General features: G+C 37.2%; 1 protein-coding gene across 1 annotated transcript in view; it reads left to right on the forward strand.

Moving 5' to 3' along the window:
- LOC6047694 (octopamine receptor beta-2R) overlaps positions 1-12,981 on the forward strand; it is a 147,841-nt gene that overhangs the window by 31,131 nt on the left and 103,729 nt on the right. Inside the window, exon 2 of the mRNA XM_038259111.1 lies at positions 278-303. The gene's annotated coding sequence lies outside the window, so the exon portion shown is untranslated. The remainder of the gene's footprint in view (positions 1-277; positions 304-12,981) is intronic.

The raw sequence follows: 12,981 nt of genomic DNA on the forward strand, positions 1-12,981 counted from the left end.
AAGATTCAAAGATTCAAAGATTCAACGATTCAAAGGTTCAAAGATTCAAAGATTTGAAAATGTTATCTAGATGTGCAGTTGCAGTTACTTCGTTTCATACAATAAATAGAATTTTTGATAAATATTCGATGGATAAAGTGAAATGCTAACTTTGTCAACCCGGTTTACGGCATTCAATTTATTTTGAGAATACTGATGAAATTGTTTTATATCCATTTTAAAATTGTGTTGCTCTTCATTAAATTCTTTAGTGACGTGAATTTCTATTTTTTTTCAGATCTATACTGGCGTTACAATATAGAGGTAAGTGTTAAAAATAGTTAGATTCTCCACTGTCCACTGTCTATTGTCAACTTCTGTGTATTGGGACACCGATTAGAGTCAACTCTTACAAAAAATGTGATCCCATTTCTAAATGTGAACTGCTTTTTGAAAATGCTGTCTCTCATCAAACTGTGACCAATTCGCCTCAGTTAACGGTATTAATATTTTTAATATCTTTTTTTTCAAAAACTGCCAATTGCAATAAACAATAATTGTAACAATTGGAAACAATCAGAACTGTACCAAAAACCAGAAACGATTTACCGATACACGTTGGATACAATTTGAATCACCTGCTCGAATTCAGCCTTTCATTTGCACTACCGCCCACACACGATTTGGAACAATCGTATGCAATTATCCAATTCTCGTGGCGGTTACCAGTTTAAAATAATGAACTAACATGGTGCGTTGTTGGTACTGCACACCGTTGGAGTCCAATTTGACCAAATTGTAATCAGATGCTCCTGGCACGCTGTGCGAACGGATCTGGATCTGTTTAGGAGAATTGGAAATGTTATGTCCTATTAATATTTGATACATTTTTTTTTGCTCGAACATGATGTTTTAAAATTGATGAAAATTATAAGTCTTGCAAAACCTCATCATACCATCCATCCATCACAATCGCGTTACAGTTTTTGCATAGCAAATCATAAAAAATGCTAATGCTAATGAATAAATTGATTGCTGGAATGCATCAAGCAGCGGGTGTACTTGAATCATGTGTATCAATATCGCCACCACTCGATAATCAATTTACTGTAATTGATTCCCGGTCCCGGGGGGTCAAACGGTAATTATCGCACATGTACATACGTGTCATCATCAGGTCAAACCCACCCCACAATTGGAGCATCCCACTACTCGTTCTCGTCTGTCTAATTTGATTGGAAGAGATGTGATCACAACACGCCAACCAAACGCGCTGCTGGCCAAATGAAAACTGAACGAGTGCATTCTTCCTCCGAAACGGTTGGACAGCTCAGACAGCTGCTGCTGGCCACTTTAGCTCATTCAGATGGTTTAGGAGCGAGCTCCGTGTTGCAACTCGTTGACACCCCAATGCAATGTGAGCTTGCATAGGTGTAAGTGGTTGATAAAATTCACTGAAAGAATGTTTTAAAAGCTATCCTTCTATGGACTTAAAAATTTGTTTCGTGCCATTTTTGTTAATCAAATTTTGGATAATAAAAACAGCAATTTTTTTCTCGGTGTGCAATACACTTGGCGAATTATCCAAGACACGGTAACGAGCAAACGATTCAATTGCCATAAATTCATTGCTACTTTCAAAGTACATGTCATCTTTAATTGATTCGGTGTTAAAAATGAACATGGCACTTCCCAGCTTTTCTTTATTCAAAATGAAGTTCTGGAGTTTTTTTTTGAGATGGTCCTCTAAACCGAATTTCCTGCCTTGTGTCAGAGGTATTAAAAACACCCAAAAAGCAAAGACTGAAAATTTGGTTTATTGGACCATCTAAAAAAAAAAAAACTTCAGAGTTGTTTGTAGTGATTTATGTACCGTTAAGTGGTTCAACCATGTTTTTCCCAATATTTTGATTTTGATTTTGGATGGAATTGTTGATTTACTTCCATATTCACAGCTTTAAAGTTGTTTCAGAAATTGTTTTTTTTTCTATTTTTCTTCGTTCAACATTTGGTTAATTTGTCAATCATCTTTGCATAGTCTCAAAATATGACTCTGATTTTTTGATAAGTCTTGACTTTGAACATAGATTTATTTAAACGTATCTCAAACAATTGCAGGGTTAGTTTAAGGGGTTACATACATGTAGAGAATCACAAAATTTCATATTACAGAAAAATTATTGAATCCACTTAAAAGATGATTTTCAATCACTCCTGAAAGTTTCATGAAGACATTTCAATTTTTTCCTGAGTAAGAAACGATTCAAGCTCAAAATGTTGCAATGCGCAAAGCGAACTGTCAAAGTTTGTGAGCGTTTATCTCTAAACACAGAGTTGATTTACGGGTGCCACGATATCTCAAGATGGGATGGACCAAAGTAGCTAAATCACGGCAATGATACAACCAAATGTCTTCATTTTTTTTGTAAATAGATGAAAATTTATATTTTAATATGCTGAAACAGATTAAATAAATTAAAGTGTGTGTGTAAACCAACCCCTGATATGTTTGCCGATTTACATGTATGTAACCCCTTAAGGTCGTTGCAAATATGTTTCAAAGTTTATGTCGCCCCTTTTCAAAGTTGGTGTTCGGTATCAACCGAAGATACCACACCGCGCACACGCCCGTGCGCCCACCGTGTCAAGTGACAGCAGCTGCCAAACGTCAAAACGTCATCCACGAACCGCGCGCGCAAGGCGCTCGCGTCAGAACACGTCCGACCATCGAAGCGACAACACGCAATCGTCGCAGCTGTGAGTGAAGAAGAAGAAGAAGTGTAGTGTAGTGAGAAGTGGGAGATAAAGAAGAAGGAGAAAATAAAACAAGAAAATCCAAGTTTCCCGGTGTTTTTCGTCCCTCCTGCGTTCCGCTGCAATCTACCGCCAAAACAAATACAGTCCACTGCAACAATATCGGCCAGTCCCGAATAGTTGGTCTGAATGATCAGGGGGTAAAACAAATATTTTTTCGAGGTACTTCCAAATTTTAATGAAAATTAAAGTTTAATCAACTGAAAACTGGTTAAAATGCACTTTCCTGCGTTTATTATCATATTTTGCGTTTTTGAACTCCTTTGAAAACTTTTTATATTTGCACGAAACACAAATGTACACGAAGAGTTTTTTTCACGAAAAAAAATGTCAGTCAATATCTCGATATTTTAAAGAACTAACTTTTTTATCACTGTAATTTATGATCAAAGTGCTGATAAACCGATAATAGAAATATGCTGAAAAAGGGTATAGTTTCCCTAGTTCACTGAAATCACACAAAGCCGAAGGATTCCAACAAATTGGAACGCAACCATTTCAAAAGGATCCAGATGCATGCTGTGGACATAATCAAAAATTTAAAACAACAGCTGACCCGGAAATGTCCTTCTCACTCGTCGTCCACATCTTCATCATCCTGCCAAGGGCAGAGAGGAAGAGCGAGAGTGAGGGAAAGCTCAAATCAAATCGAAACCTGCAACACTTTGATGTTCTCTCTGTTGACCTACGAGCAATGGCCTGTGAACTGGATCGATTTCATCGCTCTCTGCAATCACTGTGATGCATGTCAAGTGCAGTGTAAACAAACACACCTCCCACACACCGCATGAGCGCCAGTTCCAGCAGCTGCCAGGGGATGTCAGATGCTTTAACGTACACTTAGGGCGGCACACACGATAAATTACAGGATTACGGAGGACTGGGCGCTGGACAAATTTTCCAAAGACAGTTTATTGTGATTGTTTTGGGGGGAGAGAATTGCAATGTGGTTAATGAGAGATGACCGACCATACAAAGCAGTTTAATTGCTGTGGTCATCAGGTCAGATTGTCGATAGTAAATTGAGCTGCTCGTTTCGATTTGTCACCTACAGGTACATAAACATTGGTCGTTATTCAAATGACACATCGTTGGAGCTGGTATAGCTGGTATATGCGATAATTTTTAAACTTGATTTAATTACATATGGTTAAAGGCTTCCAAAACTAATTTTTACACACTTTCAAGGATTTATAAACTTCATTTTTGACGTACGTATTAAATGCATTGAACCGAAAATCATATTTTCAAGCACCTTAATCAGCATAAAAGCACCACAAAAACCTTAGGAAACCCCAAGTTTCGCCGGAGCTCAAGAACCATTTTCCAAAGATGACCATACCTTAAAAAAGGGTTGATTTCTGGGCAGTAAAATTGGTTAATTTTGAGAATTTTGAGGGACGCCCTTTTTTAAATAAGTCAGCGTTATAACGTCAGGAAATCAAAATCCGGTGCAAAAAACAGCATTTTTTCTCAAAAGCCATATTTGATTTAGTAGTTAATGTTAAGCTAAAAACATAAAAAATGAAACAGAATGTAAGTTTTAAAAAATATAAAGAAAATACAAAATTCTTCTGCGTTTCAACGTCACGCTACATATTCACAATTGAAAAAGAGACTTCTTAAACATGAAAATTAGATGGGCAAAATGGTGGTAGAATAGGCCAAATACTACCAAAAACAAACATAAATTAAATAAAATTAAAGCAAATTTGAATACTAAATATGAAACAAGAAAAACATAAAACAAGAAAAGTAAAGTTTTTCGTAGAACAAAAGTTGCTCAAAATGACCTCCTAAACACGGGATGAATAAAAATTTTCGAAATAAATATTGGGCAGTAGAGGGTTAAGTGAAATTTGCGACATGCGTGAAGAAAAACATATTGGAATTGTTTACAAATAACAAGAAGGATGAAGAGTTGGACGATGAAATTAAAACTTGAAATTTAAACATTATATGCAATAATAAATAACCTAATTTTGAAAGTGAAAATTTCAAAAAATATGTTGAAACTCTTCTAATAAACCAAAAAATAACATTATAATCAATGAACAATTTGAATTTAAGTTCAAGGGGAAACAATAGTTTCTACGTCTGCCAGTCTCTGTTTTAGCTTTTTAATCTTTTTAATAATGAACTGTCAAGCTGCCTAACTCTGAAGTGACATTCGAATCGTCTATATTTGAATTTTACTTATTACTCAGCCAAGCAGCCGAATCGTGACATCGATTTCTTCGATGTCAATCGCTAGCGACAGCGTCATTTCGCTGTTAGTGCAAAAAACATCGCGTCTCGTGACATTTTTTTCTACTCGACACTCACGATACCGTACAGCTAACGTCTGTCGATAGGGCAAAATTAATCCACTCTGAAACTGGGGAAGGAAAAGAAGGGAGAGAGGATGAAAAGTCGGGGTAAGCCTTCTATAAATACCGAAGAACATCACGAGAAACAAGAAAAATTGGAAAATCGTGACGAACAAATTTCGACTGCATATTTTTTTTTTTGAATTAAATATACTTTATTGAATCTTTCTTATAATAATTACATTTGGTTTACATAATAAGTGGTCAGCTGTGGCTCTTCAGCTTTAGTTCGCTTTTCGTGATTTAAACACTGTTCATTTTTATAACTTTAAAAGTATATGATTTATCATTTTTGTAACACTAGGTACAATGAGGAAAAAAAAAAAAATGTTAAGAAAACATAACCTAACCTAAAACTAACTTAATCTTACCATAAACTAAACCAATCCTTGAATCAAGGGGTATTCAGATATAGCACATTTTTCCCTGAATTTCAAACATTTTTCTTGAATCTTCTGATCCAACATTTTAACTTCTGCTAATTCATGAACCTCACTTGATCTTGTCCAGCCAGGAACATTCAAAACCATTTTGAGTACCTTGTTTTGGACACGCTGGAGCTTCAATTTATGAGTTCTAGCGCAACACTCCCAAACAGGTACTGCATACTCAATAACGGGGTAAATTATTTGTTTGTAAACTGCTAACTTATTTTTCAAAGATAGCTTTGATTTTCTGTTAATTAAAGGATACAAACACCTGATGAGAATGCTGCACTTGTTCAATATTTTATCTACATGCTGCCGAAACAAAAGTTTCGAGTCAAGTATGAGACCTAAATAGACAACTTCCTTTGACCAGGGTATAGAAACATCATTCATTTTAATCAAAACATCATCCTTTGGGACAAATCTGGCCGATTTGGAAAGTGGAAAAATGATGGTTTGAGTTTTGGCTGCATTTATGCGAATTTTCCAGTCGCCAAAGTATTCGGAAAGAACGTCGAGACCCTTCTGAAGACGGCCAACTAAATATCTGGTTATTTTACCTTTATAAATAACGGCAGTGTCATCAGCAAAAAGTGACAACACACCATTACCAGGAAGAGTAGGCAAATCAGATGTAAAAATATTGTACAGAAGTGGGCCAAGAATACTTCCTTGAGGAACCCCAGCATCAATGTTGAATAATCCAGAAGCAATCCCATTCAGAAAATTTCGACTGCTTTTTTCGCGTTTGCTCCAATTTTTATCGCAAAGGGCGTGCTCGAATATTGCTGTTTGCTCGCCAAATACAAGCACTTGAAATGGCACAAAAAGTATGTTCGATTTTGGACTGAACAAGTTGATGGTAGGGGGAGGGTGCCAAAATTAGGTGTCCAAAATAAGTATCTGCTTAAAATGGTTACAATCTTTTTTAAAGATACTTTTTGAAAATGAATACAAAAAAAATACCAAAATCCAAGAGACAACAGTGTTCCCCTAACTGCTCGCAAAGTGTTTGTTGATTTAATCCATTCTTTTTGGCTGTTTTTTCGCTGCTATCGTCGTCGTTGCCCGTGGCCCAAATTGAGCATAATTTTGCTGGCTTCATGCCAACGAACGGTTTCGTTTCAGAAGAACACGCCGAGCATTTATGGGATTGATATTGAAAAAATGCACACAGAGACAGACAAAAAAAACTGGGTGGTTTTTTTTATGGAAGTCGACAAAACGCGTCCTTGACCTACCGCAATCAACGAGGCTTCTAAAGATAGAAGGTTTTGCGATATGGTCCTTGATTTTTGTTTTTTTGGCTGTCACGGTCATGGCTGAGGTTTTCTATTGTATGGACAATTATCCACGAGGGGGCCTCAGATTCCCAAAACAGTGTCCACGTGGTTTATTGATGGTTTCTTTATAGATGAGGTGATTTGTTTTGAGTTTATTTATGTCACCTGTTGACGGAAAAAAACGGAATCGACGTAACACCTTATAATGTGGCCCTCTTAAACCTTGCGGTTTCGTCAACGTATCCACAGGCGTGTATCGTTCTTTTTGCGACAAGACTCCGCCTCCCGGGTCTGCTAAGTGTGAAGGTATGGGCACGGGGAGAGGGCACCGAATACCTATATTTACACTTAGCATTTTTGCGTCCGCCTCGGGATTCGAATCGGCGACCTCTGCACAGTGGTCGGAAACGCAAATTTAGCAGGAATAATTTATTTCCGCTTCAGGGCATTTTCGAGCTTCGGTGTCTAAGAAGCATTTGTTAAAAATGAAATTCTACATCTTTTGGTCAAAACGATATTAGGGTGGTCCAACAATTTCTAATATTTTCAAAAACTATCTCCGCTTCTAGATGAGATAGAGGTTTACTTTTTTGGGCAGTATTGTAGTACTAGCCATTTCAAACAACTTTGTCGAAGTTACCAAATCTCTATCTCTTAATCTGTTCATTCTACAGCATTTTATATGAAAAGCAGTAGGGTGGCCCATCAAAAAAGTGTTTTTATTGCGTATATTTTTTGTTTTATTTTTGGCAATTTTGGTGTCTTCGAGACATATTTAGAACATAAAAATACGCGTCTTTTGACATGCCAACGAAGTCGCTAGGTCATTTTGGTAAAAAGTTACAGAGTTTTTAAAATTTTTAATAGGCCTTTTTCAAATGTTTGTATCTTTTCGCTCCGCGGTGCATCTAAAAGCTTAAAACTTTTCTTTAATATGAATATAACATCTCAAAAGGGTTTTTTCTTAAACCCAAGTTACAGCGATTTAAAAATGGTCATTTTATGAGATTTTGTACCATGCTCTATGAGAAAATTTACATGAATATCGCATTAATCAGTATCAAAACTGCTCTTAGTGAGCTCAAATAAAAGTAAAATTGGTTTGTGGACAAACTTGGTCGAACTTGGTTTTTATGGCAACTAGGGTGGTCTTAGATGACCTAGGGTGGTTCCTATTCGTTCACTCTTATAAGATATGTTTTTTTTTAATTCGCATAGAAAGATAAATAAAAAACAATTAAAATTAAAAAACATAACCTGTTTAAAATGGTAGCGCAGCTGAGGATATGGCATCTGATTAGGGTGGCTCAAATTAGTTAGAAAATAAAAAGATTAAAGATGAAAGGTGGAACGGTAACTTCAACTCGCTGGTTCTCGGGCCTAACTCAACCAATCGGGACGATTCTTATTTCCAGTGATTAGTAAGAATGTCTAGATGATCCTAAAATTTTGCAGAACTTGATTTGAACAAATCTGTAATTTCTGCGATCGAAAACATCGTTCCACCTTTTTTAAAACGACTGCCTCCGCGGAATTTTACACGCGAAAAATAAAGTTGGAACGATGTTTTTGATCATACAAATTAGAGATTTGATCAAATTAAGTTCTGCAAAAATCTAGAATCATCTAGACATCCTAACAAATTACTGGAAAGAAGAATCATCTTGATTGATTGAGTTGTGCCCGAGAACCAGCGAGTTGAAGTTACCGTTCCAACTTTTTTGAAGCCTTGGGCGTTGGAATGTTAATGCGGTATTCATGTAAATTTTCTCATAGAGCATGGTATAAAATCTCATAAAATGACCATTTTTAAATCGCTGTAACTTGGGTTTAAGAAAAACCCTTTTGAGATGTTATATTCATATTAAAGAAGAAGTTCTAAGCTTTCAGATGCACTGCGGAGCGTATTTTTTTGTGTCCCCCTCGAAAAGATACAAACATTTGAAAAAGGCCTATTAAAAATTTTAAAAACTCTGTAACTTTTTACCAAAATGACCTAGCAACTTCGTTGGCATGTCAAAAGACGCGTATTTTTATGTTCTAAATATGTCTCGAAGACACCAAAATTGCCAAAAATAAAACAAAAAAGATACGCAATATAAACACTTTTTTGATGGGCCACCCTACTGCTTTTCATATAAAATGCTGTAGAATGATCAGGTTAACCCTCTACTGCCAACTTTCCCGAAGACACCATATTTTTAGGACTTTTTGTAGAAAAGTTATTAATTTCCGAAAAGGACCGTTTTACGCAGACGCCCTTGCCTGCCTGGCAGTGCGCTTGTTATGATAAATTAACCGAATGGATCAAAAAATAATTATTCGGAGCCATCAACTATTCACTTTTCAACTCCTGAAAAACACTACTTTATTAGTCAATACCGGGCACTCCCAAGAAGCCTGAAGTACAGCTAAAGGAAGGAGAGCATTTCTGTACGAAAAAGGTTATATTTTAATTTTATTTTATGTATTTTTAATCCAGCTAACTTTTCAGGTGCCTTAGGTATGCCCGAAGAAGTCATTTTGCATCATTAAAGTAAAAAGTAGATCTTTCCCAGTTCCTGAAGGGAACACCCTTGAAGAGTATCGGGGCCGGAATTTACAAAGCGGATTCAGTGGCAGTTTCATTCTCAACATAATGTTAACATGTTAAGGTTAATGTTAACATTCCATAGGTCGCCTGCCTAAGGTGTCGTGATAAGGTCCAGTTTGTGACGATACACTACCTTCCCTTTACTAAGCAATCGATTCTAGAAAGGAAAGATCACCAGTTGTGTTGGTCCGAGCCGGGATTTGAACCCCGATCTACCGCTTACGAGGCGGAAGCGTTACCACTGGGCTACGTGGCTCGGTCATCATTAGTTGTCTATACAAACTTTTTCCAAATTTGTATGGAAACTTATATGGACAAACTAACTATGCAAAATGACTTCTTTGGGCACTACGAAGGCACCAAAAAAAGATTCAGCTGGATTAAAAAATACAAAAAAGTCAAATGATCGAAATTTCAGAAAATTTCCCAGGAATGTTTAATCCAATGCATGAATTTGTAAACTCATTAAAGCTTATTACAAATCAGGAAAAGGTATAGCCTTAAAGATGCAGCAAAAGCGTTTATAATTGTCTGTCTCAAGTTAGCCAAGTGAAATTTAACTTAGAAGGCACTGGGTTTAATTTAAGGGTAATTTTTGTTATGCTCTTCTTTTTTAATCCATCGGCAGTCGCTTACATGTACAAAGTACCTACTTTGTAAGAACACTTGTTTGGAACGCCAGAACATGCGAATTTCGGAAGGGTTAAAATAAATTCCTTTTTATCTACCACCAGTGCTCCATCAAATTTAATTCTTGAACTTCCTCGTAGCCAGTGAAACTTGACTCGATAAATTTCTGTTTGCGCTAAACTGGCGTTGGCATTCATGCAATAAAGTTTTCCAACACCGTCAGCTGTTTGGCCTTGTTTTGAAAACTGGAAGAATTCCTCAAGCATTCCCTCAAGTCTCCGTTGCGCACAATCAGCAAAAATCCACCAACCGCGCCAAGATATGAAACGATAATCTCTTCATTATTGGGGAGGAGAATATTAATTGAAAAAGTTTATCTCCCACCCATCCCTCTTCCCCTCCTCTCCCATTGATCCGATGGGACAGAAATTTTGCTCGGAATAGTTTCGGATTGGCACCGGTCCGAGACTCGAAAAACGGAACGGATGCGGACAGAGTCTCTCCTTAAACTCCCCCATCCACTCTATTCAACAACTCTGCATTTGCGATTGCAGGCAGGTCCACTTTTGCCGAGCAAGGTTATCACGTCCTCTCCATTTACATCGTTTTGTGCCAATGTCAGTCAGCGTGCCGGAAAACTATTCCACAAAACTGGAAGCGAACAGTTTTATTAAATAGTTTTGCTGTGTGTGTGTGTGTGTGTGCGTGCTCTTTTCAATGGATGATTATTACGGTGACAAGTGCACGATGACAGAAGTGTCCTCCTCTTGGAGCCTGCAATCGACATCGACTGGAGAAGTTTTGCTCTTAATGTTTGGTCCATTTAACGTTAGTTCAGGGAAGACATAACGATTGTGGGTGAAATATAATGGATTACCACCAGATAAGATTATCCAATCATAATTAGGTTCGTTGGATTGAAGTAGAACTAAAATTTATGAATTAATTAATCGTCACCAAATTCACTCACAATTGGCACTGATTATTTACATGACCTAAAACAGTTTTCTACTTGTGGACCAGAGAGAATTTTTTTCTGAGCACCCATTATTCGGGATTTCATCATACGAACTTTCATGATTTGAAAATCCATACAAATGATGAAACAAGTAAAGCCTTACAAAGCTACAAAAACATCAAATTTCAAATTTCAATTTTTTGTTCTCGAATAAAAACATTTAATTCACTTTCTAATGACATGTCAATAATACGTACCCATGTTCAGATTTAAAACATGTTTTATTGCAATGATGAACATCCTACAAATAATGTTGCCCTCTCAATAATTATTTATTCTGTTGGTAAAACCTCATTAAAATTCATCGCACTGTACAGATTTGAAATGCAATTTGCTTTTGATATGCCCTTTGATCTCATAAACTGTCCGACACGGCCCCAACCTTGTTTACAGTTCTGGCCTAAAGAGGGGGTCTATTAATTTCAATAGAGCTTTAATGTTGCACTGTTGTTACAATTATAACTCACTTTAGGCTCATTCAAAACCACACACACACACACACACAAGGAGATCTCCCCGAGGGGGACCGAAGTGTTTTTCGGTTGGTTTTGGGCCCTCCACCGCCATTCTGCGGTTGTGGTATCCCATCCAGCGCTCAGCACAGGTCCGCATTCGGAAAAGGTAATTTAGCGCGTCTTCATCAGCCATTGAAAATGCTGCAAGCGAATTTTGAAGCGCCGAAATCGACCTGAAATTGGCCGCAGCCGGCACTGCCCTGGCAAATATCTAGACATCAGGCAAAATCAGACCTAATTGCGTTCACAACAAATGTTCACCGGAGCCAACTCTCGCATGAAGCGAAATTTCATCCGCTAAATTATTCACTAAGCTGGTTGCTCCTGCCGCCAACCGCCGCCATCATCCGCATCGACGAACCTTTTTCCGGACTCTGCTGCTGCTGCATTTTGGACTGGGCAAAAGGTCAGATTAATTATGCAGTGTGTATTATAGCGCCCGGTGTGTGGTGAAAATCCGCTCAGGTGCAATCACTTTGGTGTGTGCCGTGGGAAATTTTCATTTGATTGCGAGCTACGAGCAGGTTGGGGACAGTGTCATTACTTTTTATTAGGCTTATTATGGACGATTTCGGTGAGGCTCTATGCTGTTTAGTTCAAGTGAAAAGGAATGCAATAAGTTGATTTAAGGGGTTACATACATGTATATCGGCATAAAATGCAGAGGTTGGTTTGAGCACACGCTCAAACTTTTTTTTTCAAATTTGGATCAGGACATTAAATGTACATTTCCATCTATCAGTGAAATAAATTTGAACACATTTGGTTGTGTCTTCGCCGAGATATAGCTATTTGAAGTTTGCAGTTTAAAAAAAAAACGGGTGCCACGATATCTCAACACTGCTTTGACCAAATCGGCTCAAAATTTTGGTGAAGACTCGTTAAACTGGTACGTGAGCATGACAAAGGACGATTTTCAAAAAGTTAATTTTTAAAAAGATAAAAATAATTTTATGTTTTTCATTTAAAAAAACGTTACTTTTTTAATTTTGTGTTTTTTTAAAAGCAAATTTTCAAATTCAGGCTTCGTCGTGCACACGGGATGTGTCTTGAGAGTCTTCACCCGAAATTTCAGCCAATTTTGTCCATCACATTTCAAGATATCGTGGCACCCGTAAATCAACTCGGTGTTTAGAGGAACAACGCTAACAAAGCTTGACACTTCGCTTTATACGCATGGCAAAACTTTGAGCTAAAATCGTCTCTTACTCAGTTTAATCATAAAATATCATCATGAAACTTTCAGGAGTGTTTGAAATCATCCTTTTAGTGGATTTAATAAATTTTATGTAATACAAGCCTTACCCGACAAACTTCGTTCTGCCTTTTGCCTTTCTTACTAAAGAAAGGTA

The sequence above is a fragment of the Culex quinquefasciatus genome, chromosome 1 (genome assembly GCF_015732765.1).
Source record: "Culex quinquefasciatus strain JHB chromosome 1, VPISU_Cqui_1.0_pri_paternal, whole genome shotgun sequence".
Classification (NCBI taxonomy): Eukaryota; Metazoa; Arthropoda; class Insecta; order Diptera; family Culicidae; genus Culex; species Culex quinquefasciatus.